The 12681-nt window shown below is 35.6% G+C and overlaps 1 long non-coding RNA gene across 2 annotated transcripts in view; it reads right to left on the bottom strand.

The window, feature by feature from the left end:
* Positions 1-1423: 1423 nt before the first annotated feature.
* The window catches only part of LOC140511485 (uncharacterized), a 63216-nt gene continuing 51958 nt past the window's right edge, over positions 1424-12681 (bottom strand). For both annotated transcript variants that reach the window (XR_011969566.1, XR_011969567.1), the window contains one exon: positions 1424-10452. This is a non-coding gene — a long non-coding RNA (uncharacterized lncRNA). The remainder of the gene's footprint in view (positions 10453-12681) is intronic.

Here is a 12681-nt window from a genome sequence, read left to right as displayed (position 1 = left end):
TTTCAATAAATGCGTAAGTTAATCATGTATAGAGATTCCCTCTTCCAGTTGGATGATGTTGGACATCCTCCATGCAATGGCAAGCATATTTGGCAATGGTAGGTTTCCCCATTTTATTATTCTTTTAATACTATTTGAGGATCATTGAATGAAGTTATGTCTCTTGTCAAAACAAGCAATTTTGTAAGATTTTAACAAATGTAAAAAAAGACGTTATGTTGGGGAAAAACCTTTAAAGTGCATGCCAATTTTCACTAAACAAGCAATAAGCATAGTGAAACTTTGTATTCTCACCCTTCAGTTAATAATGTGATTATATTAATTTGATCATCAGAAGAATATAATTTTAAGACTGATTCATTTTCCATTTTTCCCTTAGTATATGCATAAATTATTCTCATAATGTTGTAGAGGTGAGAAAGTACTCTAGGACAATAGTTATTGATATTCTCTCAATTGTTTTTTTTTAAAAATAGTCATAATACCTAATTCTTTCAGTGATTCCCTTCTTTGAGATATCTTGAAAAGATATCCTGCAGTGCCCTTAAAACTGTGTCACCTTTAATAAGAATGATTTACTAAATGACTTCTTAAGTCTCTTCCTACTTAGTCTTCTCCAAGTGGTCTTTCCATGTTTGTTTTCTTTAGTGCAATTTCAACTTCATCATTTAGCACATTGAAGTCTTTAGAATCCAAATTGTTGACTCCATTGCATTGCTGAAGAAAATTGTGATAGAAATTTTGACGACTCTTTGCCATTTTTCATCCATTGATTTTCTTTGCCAATCGATCATTGTGATCTTGAAATTATTTGGCCCAATCAACTTGTACTAAACTTTCTTTAACTTGCTTTCCCCTCTGTTTCTTGCTGTTTGATGAAGAATTCTGCTCACAATTTTCCCCTATGCTTATTCATAAGTTTTTTGTTTTTTTGGTATGAAATTATATTCTAAACTAAAACTAAGCTACAATGAGACCAACTGCTTGCTGGATAAGCTCTTTTGGACTCCTTATTGTATTAATTGTTTTACATTAGTTAAACTTTCATAGGAAGTGGTTGTGGTGGTGGTGGTTGTGGTTGTGGTTCTTGTTCAGTTGTTTCAGTCATGTACAACTCTTCAAGACCCCATTTGGGGTTTTTTGGAAAAGATACTGGAGTGGTTTGTCATTTCCTTCTCCAGAACATTTTACCAACGAAGAAACTGAGGACCACAGGGTTAAGTGACTTGCCCAGGATCACACAGCTAGTAAGTGTGAGGGACAGAGTTGGTGAGAGCAGGAAAGAGGAGAGTCCTTCAGTTTTCATAAACTTTTCTTCATATTATCTTCCAGCTTCAAATCACTTTAAGCCCACCCGTTGCTTTGGGTGCTTCTGGCTTTCAGCTTCAAGAGAGAAGATGGAAGAAGCCAACTGTACTTCAGGTTGCTGAAAGAAAAGACTCAAGGAAGACATAAGAAGAGTCAACAATCTCTATCATATCCCTATCCTCACTTTGCTATACTAGAGACATCAGGGTACATCTTGTTTACATGATATCTCAGGCTCTCTCTCTTGGTTAAGCTCAGTCACCTTGCTCCCAATGGGACAGTTACTTTATTTTGTATTGTCTAGTATAAAATCTCCTATGCAGAAGGATACTCATGTTTCTTGGCACAATTTTCCCTACTGTATGAATAGTGATGTGTTCATATGTAAAAAAAACCAATAATACTGCTCTTAAGAACTTTAATATTGGGGGGAAATAGCAACTGTTTATTTTAACACAAATAAACTCTTTAACACAAATAAAGAGACATGTTCTGCCCTCCCTACTTCTACCTTTATTGCAGATTTTCGTATGAGTGGGAGAAGGTAGTAAGAGAAGAGAATGAGAAAGTGGAAAGAAAAGAGAATATCTTCTCTGGGTTCTTTTGCTGTGATTCGGGTAAACGGATCTCTTTGCTCTTCGCTACATGGGTTTGTTGTGTAACTGCTACCTACTTCCTACTAAGGAATCAAGCCTTAGATCTAAAGCTTGGGATCCTACTTCTCTCCCAATAGTAAAACAATATTCAGAAGTTAGCTTGAACTTGAAAAACTCATCCCTTAGACTAACTCAATATTTAAGGGAGCAGACAGATATAATTCTAGCCCATTATCACCCTCTGAGCAGAGCAGAATAACCTCCAGCCCCAAAGTCCTGCTTTCCCCTCCTGTCAAGAATTAAAGCCTCCTTTAAGAAAGGTTAGGGTAGAGAAGGGGCCAGAGATGTCTTTTCTGCCTCCCTTTGAGTCATACAATAACACCCAAATGCTACATATGAGGACAGTCCTCCCACCACATGGACTTCACAACATATGGGGACTTATCACATATTCAAGTTAACAGTATGTTCCTACTACATAACTAGGATTCCCAAGAAAACAAGAGGGAAAATAAAAAAGAAATACCTTGGATGAATTTTTATTCTCTTTAATTTCTGCTTCTTCAGTCTCCTCTGAGACACTGAAGCTGGAGTCCAAGGATTTCATTTCTGACTTTTTTCTGATATTTGTTACTTACCTGACCTTGGACAAGGGACTTCATCTCTCAATTTCCTCTGTGGAAAAGAAAAGTTTGGCCTAAAATGGCCTCTAAGGTATCTTCCTGTTCAGAAAACATAATCCCATCACAGAGCTCTCAATATTTTCATATGAGAGGTTCTTTGATCTGATTATCTCCAAATATTTAACATATAGACAAAATGACTATAAAATATCACATTAAAATGACTTCTGGTGAAATCAAAAAGCATCAATGCTGTAAAAGACCTCAAAGGTCACTTAGTCTTAATCCTTCATTTTACAGATTAGAGAACTGAGAGACTAAATAATTTGCCCAAGGTCACACAGACATAACAAACAGAATTAGAACTCAAGGCCAAGTGTTCTGACTTAGTCTAGTAATTCCATTATCACACACACACACACACACACACACACACACATATATGTATGTATGTATATATATATGTATGTATGTATATATCTGAAGTGATATGCCATCTAAGCAATTCCTAAAGTCACTCTACAAATAAATGAGACAAATGGCATGGTAGGATGGGTGATTTCCAAGGTTGTATCATATATAAAACCTGCCCAGTGTCCCATGAATTGCAGTATAATTGAAAGAGCACTGTCTAGAATCAAAGAACATGGCTTCAAATTCTGCCCCTGACATTACTTATATGGTCATAAGCCTCTTAACTTTGCTGGGTCTCAGTATTCTTATCTATAAAATGGACCAGATGACTTTATATTCTCTTCTAGCTCTTGATCTAGGACATTTTCCTACTCATGTATCCCTATCTATTCAATCCACACATAGTTCTAGTATTTCTCTAGGAGCACAGATTTTTGAGGGGTACCAGAAATCAGAATTGTTTTTAAAAAAAGATAAATGTAGAAATGAGATAGTACACCAATGCAACTTTGTTGTTTGAACAGCAGGGACTGTTCAGGATAACAGTCTATTCCTGGTGAGTTGTACTTAGTTTCCCAGAGAACAGAAAATTGCGTGACACGAATATATTTTCATAATGACAACTGCAATAAAAATAGAAAATTACACCAGCTTCCTTTATATTTCATTTTAACTCTCAAAACTAATGCCATATTTTTAGCCATTTCCTTTTCCTAAATAGTAAAAGGAAAAATGAAATCTTGGTGGTTCATCATTGTTACTGGAGGTGTTTCAGGAAGGTATGTCTTCCAAAAACATTTGTTCCCTTAAACTTTTAATCCAAAGATTCTTAAATGTTTTCCTGTCAGGATCCCCTGTTAGAAGTTGACAATTTCTTGGACTTCCTTTCAACTATTCTATCCTATTGTCAGTGAATAATATTTATAAGCTGTACTGCCAACCATTTTACTGATCATTGTGATGGAGTTTAAAAGACTAAGATGATTTACCACTCCCCCTCTAGGAGGCTGAAAGCCATGCCTGCAAACCAATGTTTCTATCTCTTCCAATACTTCCTTGTTCTTTTTTTCTTTTCCATAAATAACTATAATTCTTGCTTGTCTTCTTGCCAAACTACGTTTTTTTCCATCTCACATTCACCACTTTCATTCTTGATCATTACTACTCCAGCAGTCTTTTGTAGCTGCTTTTTATGAGTTCTTTGACATGTCTGCAGAGTAAAAAAACAGGACAACCATGCTAAAAGCAATGAATAGTCTTAATTTAGTATGTCTTAACTCAACAAAGGAAGGAATTTTAACCTGAGACACCCAACAGGAGAGCTAAAGGGGAGTAACTTAGTGATTTAGTTCTCCACTTCTGACAGCTCATCAGACTCTTTGCTTTTTTGCTCCCTTTCCTAGCCAGAAGCTCATGGTCACCCATTTCAACAGAGCTGTCTCTATTCTCCCACCATTCTTTGCCTTGATCTTTTACTGCGCTTACTTGTTGGCAATCCTTCATCTGGATATCCTCCCATGGTTTACTTTCTCTACTTCCAGGTTTCTGGAGAAAATGAGAAAATCATGGCGATGAGCAGGTTCACTATAAATCCACGCTAAGTAATGACAATGCAACACTCAGTGCTTGCTAATCCTTTTTTCCCATCTCTGATTGGACAGCCATCTCTTTTTTTCATAGTGGATGTTCCAAGTTACCTTCTTAATCACCAAAGAACTACTAATTCCCTCCCTTTCGAATGTTCTATCCTTCTAAGATGAAGGCTCTCCAAAAGGAGTTCTATCAACTTCTCTCCACCTCAAAATGTCTCTATTATCACATTTTATAGACAAGGAAAGAATTAAAGCTGACCTCAAAGAAACATTGGATGGTTGTCTTTGTGTCTCCAGCACCTAGTACCATCACCTTCCTGGAAACATAGATTTAGAGCTATTATGGACATTGGAAATCATCTACTGACCACCTCATTTTATAGATGCAGAAACTGAGGCCTAGCAAGGTTACATGATTTACCCAAGGTCACAGGAGTTGCAAGTGGCAGAGCTAATATTCAAAATAAGGTCCTCCTAGTACAGATCCTAAGGCACAATGGATAGAGTGCCAAAACCAGAGCTGGGGAGACCTGAGTTCAAATCTAGCCTCAGACGCTTACTGTGTGACCCTGGGCAAGTCACTAAACCCTATTTGCCTCAGTCTCCTTATCTGTTCATTTGTTGTTTGTCCTTCTTCTTCTATGAGGGAGAGGAGAAAATGACAAAGTGCTCCAGTATCTTTACCAAGAAAATCCCTAAAGGGGTCATGAAGAGTTGGACGCAACTGAAAATTACTTAAAAAACAAGTATGCGTCCACATCAGAGGCATTTAAAATGAGATTGTTGGATTGAGTTCCTAACTGGGATTACAAATGTGATCTCTTGACTCTTAGGACTAGTCTTTCTCTAATTCTTTCTTTGAAATGTCTCTATCACATAAATTCTTCCCCTCTATTCTCAGTCCCAACACCCTAGTTTCAAGTCTTGCATGATTCCCTATTCCTTGAATTGTCAATAAAGTTGCCAGGGAATTGTCACTCCCTAAAAGAGAGTCCTATATATCTGCTACTCTCTTCCACCAGCAAGCCCCAGCATCCCCTTGGTAAACAATTTTTTTGTAACCTCTTTGAAAGCAGACTAGATCCTCCTTATTTTTATATCTTCCTCAGCCTTTTGCACAGTGTTTCATACGTAATAAATGTAGCCCCAAATCCCCTTAAGAGTACTGAAAAACCCTAGGAGATGAAAGTCAGTGTTATCTAAATATTTAATAAAGGTTCATTTAATAAATAAATGATCCTCCTTTATGTCATAGCTCTAATCACATAATTCACTTCCAGAGGTGTATTGGAATCAGTTCTTACAAGGTAACCTGTTGTTAAATTTTCAGTATGAGCATTTAAACTCGGAAATATACCAACACTTTAAAATCAAGGCTTGATTCACTGTTTCATTGATTGTCTAGAGGCAGTGATATCAAACTCAAATAGAAATAGAGGTCACTGAAAATCTGTAGATAAGGATCCCTGGAGGTACATATTGATTTACTTTTAATATGCAATGTTATCTATATTACTGTATTTTATTTGTTTTGTCAAATATTTCACAATTACATTTTAATCTGGTTCAGCTGCTTTCAACAAGGCCCATGTCTGACATTTCTAGTCTAGACAAGAAAGTGATGTTAATAATGTAAATTAAACTTAAAAGTATGTCACTTGTATTTTTTTTCAGAGAGCTGGTTGTTAAATATTTACCAGCACACCTGCTAAACCTGGTATTACCTGAGTATAGCTATTCCTGAATCACTCTTATTTTTCCTATTAATAAACTTCTTGAGGGCAGAAATTATAGGTGTCATAGTAGAGAGATTGCTGCACCTGGAGTCAGGAAGACCCAAATTCAAATTAAAATGCTTCAGATACTTACTAGGCTCCATGACCCTGGGAAAGTCATTTAACTTCTAACCCTAACCTCAGAATTAAGGATAATTTCCTCCTCTCTAAAATGGGGGAAATAATGGTACCTACCTCCCAGGGTTGTTGTCGGGATAAAATGAGATATGTACTTCAGAACTTGGGAGTGCTATATTTTTAAAATTTTTATCATTGTAATATTTTATGTAATAAGCTAAATATTTTACTATTGTATCCTGTACAACACCTTCCACATACTAAGTTCCAAAAACAAGTATGATGGGGAAAAAAAGAATGAATGAATAAGAGAGTGAATGAATAAGTAGACGAGTCTATACAAAAAATTATAAAACATAAATCCTTAAAATCTAGTTAGAGCAATGAGACAACCGTAAGTTAAACAGCAGTACAACACTTAAACCATAGACATCTCAGTGGCTAGGTGGCACCATGGTACACAAAGCACTGGGCCTGCAGGGGTGGCAAACCTTTGACTGAGTCAAAGGGCCACCCTTGAGCACCTAGAGGGCCACATGTGGCCTTGAGGCCATAGGTTCCCCACCCCTGCAGCCTGGAGTCTGGAAGGTCTGAGGTCAAATATGACCTCAGACACTTTCTAATGGTGTGATCCTGGGCGAGTCACTTAACTTCTGCCTGCCTTGGTTTCCCCAATTCTAAAAGGTGAATAATAATAGCACCTGCTTCACAGAGTTGTTATGAGTGTTTAATAAAAGGTAATTAGCACAGTACCTGGCAAGATGTAAATGCTTATTCTCTTCCCCCTTAAACGTTTTTGTTAAGCTTATGTTAAATTCAATAGAGGTAAATTTGATCCGACTTTTTCTCTAAATAGGGCAAAATGAAATTGATCAGAGACAACTATACGGAAAAGGGATGTTAAAGGAATAATGAAGACCAATTTTTTTAAGACTGACTATCTACGTAGACCAAATTATCAGTTCATTATTCAATTCTCTTTTCACCATCCCTCCATTATATCTATGAATAGACATAATCCTAGTGTACTGTTACACTTGAATAATTTGAAAATTGTGTTATTTAAAACTTAAATATTTCCAAAAGAATATTACCTGAAGTATATGTGTATATGTATATGTTTATATGTACATTATATATCTATATATATGTATGTATGTATGTATATGTATGTGTATGTATATATGTATTATCCGATAAGAGAGATTTTGATCTTTCATTTTTAAAAAATAAGACATGAAGAATCTACTAAATTAGTTTAATTTTCATGATCAAATCCCCAAACCAAATAATATGATATACATTTTGTATCTTCAGTCTTGGATATCTTATTCTTACATATTATCCTTAGCTAACTTCTTTAAGAGAAGTTTTGCAGATTGGAAATATTCTTATGAAAACTGCATACCTGTGTTCAAATCCAGCTTTAAATATATTCTAGCTACGTAACCAAAGGTATTTCAAATAACTTCTCATAATCTGTTTCCTCATCTGTAAAATGGAAATAATATTTTCACCACCTGCCACTGTCCAACCTTAACTGCTCTTTTAAAATATGAGCTCATATGGTGAACGCTGAAGCTAATAGTTCACTTAGGAGTGACGAATTAATAATTATTAAGAATATATTTCATTAAAGGCTGTAGCTGAAAACATTAGGAGACTTAGTGGCACCTAAAATCAGATCTCAACAAAAAAAAGATATTTAAATCTCTTGATACCTATACCATTCTTAGTATACAATTTAGGAACTGAACAATGACCCATGATATATTTAGGAAAATATCTTAATAAAAACCTATACACTTTAAAAAAGGAATTCATTTCATTAAACTAGAAAAAGTAAAATAAGCGTCAGTCAATTCCAAGTGTATATTAGAATTTACATTATCCTATTCAGCACCTAGTTTGGTACAGAATACTCGAGAAACAATCAAGCAAACCTCAGCATCTTCCTGAACATAAAAAGATAAATAGATGTCAGAGAAGTAGAAGATAATAAGAAGAAACAAGTTGTCATGGTTTGAAATTGCATTTAAAGAGTTAGGCAAAACTGTTAAGAAGGTACAGATCCCAGTATTCACACTTATTTCTTCTAAATTATAGATTGTCAGCATAAATGTTCTCTAATAGCAGGGTATGCGCAGAAACCTCCATTCTAAACAAGAAAAATGCTATTTTATACTGCAAAGGAAATGTTACCGATTAATGCTAATGAGTAGGGGACATGTTGCAAATTGCCAAATTGTGTGGACTAGAGACACAGGGCTGATATCAAGGACTCAAATGAAGTAAAACTTCTGTCAGCATCACCACCTTGAAACCTTATTCCTTGTGTGAATAAATGTGATTTCTTCTACAATGTGACTACTTATCTAATATTTTGGTTTGTAATGGTAATCAACAGTAACTAACTAGAATCTAGACTACAGACATGGTGTATTGGAAAGAGTGCTGAACTTAGAAGATATGAGTTCAAGTTCCAAACTAACAATTACTATTTATTTAATATTGGGCAAGTAAGTCATATAATCACTAATATACATTAGCACGTAATCGCTCTACATCAGTTTCTTCATCTATAAAAAAGGGTGTAATATTTTCACTATGTTTCTCAGAATCTGACAATTCAAATGAAAGCTTTTCATAATCATTCAATTGCTCATGAAAATAATTCTTATATATGGGTAAATTTTGCAGTTAACTACTGCTCAGTATCTACTCTGGGAAAGTCCTTAGTTCACTAACTCCAATACTCTAACAAAGAGGTTTCCACAGTGGGCAATACCAGGGAGCTGGACCTATCTGGGGAGAGGAAGGGCAGTAGTAGCCTCAGGTGTAATTGGGGAGAATTGAATAAAAATAAGAGGGTAGTAGAAGCATAAGGAATGAAGAGAAGAGAAGAAAATTTTGAAAAACCATTCATACATATTTCATCAGCTGTGTAACAGTTAAAGTCATAGTGATTATATTATTTTCCAAGTAAATATGTTATATGTTAGATTATAAATATAAGTTACAATATGTCATATATATGTTATATGTAATATAACTGTAATATAAATTATATTATATAAATTATAACTGATCTCTTGTCAAGTCCACTTAACAAGCAAGTGTTGGCAGGTGAGCATGCTGTACATTGTCAGGAAGTGCAGCATGCATTGGCAGGAATATATATGTGTAATGACTTGTTTACAATACTATACAGTTACATGTCACAATATTGCATCATCAAAATTTCAGCGAAGAAAAAAGTTTACAATAAATTATTAAATTTAAGAAATATTTTATATTTTTTTGAAATGATGCAAATTTTTTTTAAAAACTCATTAAAAGGGTTAAAAATTTCTAGGGGGTGCTAAGTAACTTTTTTTAAAAAAGAGGACAGCGGTAAGCCAAATAAGTTTGGGAACCTCTGCATAATAGATTGGTGACATCAATTTGGGAGCTCCTTCCAGCGATGTCCATTGTAACACATAACATCCCTTCTTATTCTACGTGACTTTTGAGCATGCTGATAGGATAAAAGCAACTCCACCTACGTCTTTATTTACCTCTGTAAACAGAATGTGTAAGTCATCCTTCCATTTAGCTGCAACTTCCCCTTATCTTTCTACTCCATTTATGGTAAGAATATTGAATCAATTCAATTAACAAACATTAAGTATTTGCCATTTGTGAAGTACTTTGCTAGGTTATGGGGAACACAAAGACTAAAAGTGAAACTATCTCTTGCTTCAAGGAGCTGATATTCTACTGAATTAATATGGTTCCACACCTCCAGAATTATATAGACTCACTGATCACTGGGCAAGGATCTCACATTTATAGCACTAACAGCTAGTCCACGTTTGCAAACAGTCTAAAAATAGAATGATACTTATTTCTCACAGCCTCTTTTTTTCCCCACTCTGCGCTGTCACTGCAGAAGTCAAAAGTTGTACCAGACCAAAGGTCATTTCATATTTTCTATGTCTTCACTTGCCATGTCAAAAGGTTTCAGGATCAAGTTGCAAGCCCACTAGTGACAAGCATTTCTGTATATAGCTTGACTGGTCTGTGCCTGTGATTAAACGAGAGAACATATACAAAAGAGCTTTGTAAACCTTAAACTGCTTTAAGAATGCTAGCTATCATTATATTGAAAGTCATTCTCACATAGCAGAACATTCTTACTACCTGTGCTCTGGATTATATCCCTACCACAAGGAGGCATCACAGTAAGAACATAGAGTAATCATTAAGAAATAGATGAGAGTTTGAATTTGCTGTTAAATTATTTAATGTATAGCTATGAAAATTGCATATAGCAGAGGCAGTTACCAATTCCAAGTTTGTTCATTTGTTTATTTTTTAACGGTTTTGTGTGCTCCTAGGCTCAGCATGGTAACTAGCAGTTTCATACATCTAAATATCTCAATACCAAATCATTTCTCCCTGCTCTAACAAATGCAATAGAAGAACATAGGGATGAAGGATCCTCTTCTACCCTCTATCCAGGACAAATGGGAGGATGCACTACTTACTCATCAAGTGACAGAAGTACATCCCAGGAAATTAGTTGAAGGGAGTCTCTCCAGCTCTGCTTCAACTATTTCTAAACCCTTACTTATTTAAAACAGTTTTTATTGATCTATTTTTCTTTATATAACCTAAATTTCCCCTTATATTCCTCCTCCTTCTCCCTTCCAGAGAACCAGCCTTTGTAACAAAGAATTGTTTAAGAGAAAAAAGAAAAACGTTCAATGCCAGTTAATGCACTGAAAAATCTGATATCATCTCAAAGCTCCATACCTATGAACTCGGATCTCCACAAGGGAAGAAGAAAGGTTATCTTCTCATATATCTTCTTTGGAGCCAAGCTTGTTCTTTATAACTTTGCAGCATTCTGTTTTGATTGCTTTGTGGTTATTGGGTTTTGTTTTTTTTTAATTCACATTGCTGTAGTAATGACCACTTGCTGTTTTAGTAATGACTAAATTATTAATTGTATATTGCTTTCCTGGCCCTGCTTTCTTTACTCAGTATCAATTCATGTAGGTCTTTCATGTTCTCTACTATATTCATCATTTCCTACAGCACAGTAATATTCTACCACATTCATATACCACAGTTTGTTTAGCCATTCCCCAATTGATATAAACTATCCTCCCCCTTTTAAACCCTGCTCTTCTGGGCTTTGTCCAGGATCTGGCTACACATAAATCTTGGCTAAGAGCTGCAGCATAACACCTGTGTATGAAGGGAAGCAAACAAAGATTATCTTCTCTTGCCTCCTCAGGGAGACATTCAAGGGTTGAGCTAATAGCAGCTCATGCTGTAGGAACAACATTTACCCCCACTCAAGCCAGACAGGGTTTTGTGGTTGTTATTGTTTTGTTTTTCCTTAAAACATTATGAAATACTCCTTAAAACTTAATTGGTCCAAAGAAGTAAGGTTCAAACCACTGAAGTAGCTTCCTAGTGGCTGAAATACAAAAGGCAATCATTGGTTCCTCAGGCTTGCCACAGGCCTCTGACCATCAAGTAACAATGACAAATGCAGAGAGAGAGAGAGAAGTTGTCCTTAATTAAATCAATACTTTATTCTTGCTGAATATCCTTTCCATCTTCTTGTTAAGTAAATCTCCTTTTGTTAACTGCCATATGGTCTGCCAATGTCTTATGGCTCTCCAGTTACAACTGAACAAACAGAACAGCCTGAGCTAGGGCTGGCCAACAGGGGTTTTTTGGTTTTCCTCCTGTCCCCACCAATATAGAGAAACAGATAAACCAAGTTTTTATCCTAAAAATATTCACATACATATCTACAAACACTATGTGTTTTATCAGATGTAAAAAAAATAAAATAAAAAACTGAAATTGTACCATGACAAATGGTTGACCATCAAAGCTCCTAGACCTAGACAAAGAGCTATAGAGCTATACTGTTAGAGTTGTGGAGGGAATTCTGATTTTCATAACAATTGATATGATATGTGTAATAAATATATGAACAGATTAGACTTTTCAAAACCGCCTCTCTTGTGAGAGCTCACAATGCAGCTTAAAATGATCAATCAAACTTTGACAAAGCTCACAATTGCTGTCATACTTCTGCCTATGTACCTAAAGTGAAACAACTCAAAGACTGTGAACCTGTTTCTGTCCCAGAACTCTGGTCCTGTGATCCACCAAGTAACGGCCTCCAAGGACTCAAACAATATTGCTCCCACAGGATTCCAGAATTGTTTCATTGTCTTCCATTTGTGGGTTTGTCCTAGGAAATCACTCTGACCCAGGGAACTCTTGT

The sequence above is a fragment of the Notamacropus eugenii genome, chromosome 6 (genome assembly GCF_028372415.1).
Source record: "Notamacropus eugenii isolate mMacEug1 chromosome 6, mMacEug1.pri_v2, whole genome shotgun sequence".
In the NCBI taxonomy this organism is placed as follows: Eukaryota; Metazoa; Chordata; class Mammalia; order Diprotodontia; family Macropodidae; genus Notamacropus; species Notamacropus eugenii.
Note: the sequence above shows the minus strand (reverse complement) of the source record. Positions and strands in the feature narration are given on the sequence as shown.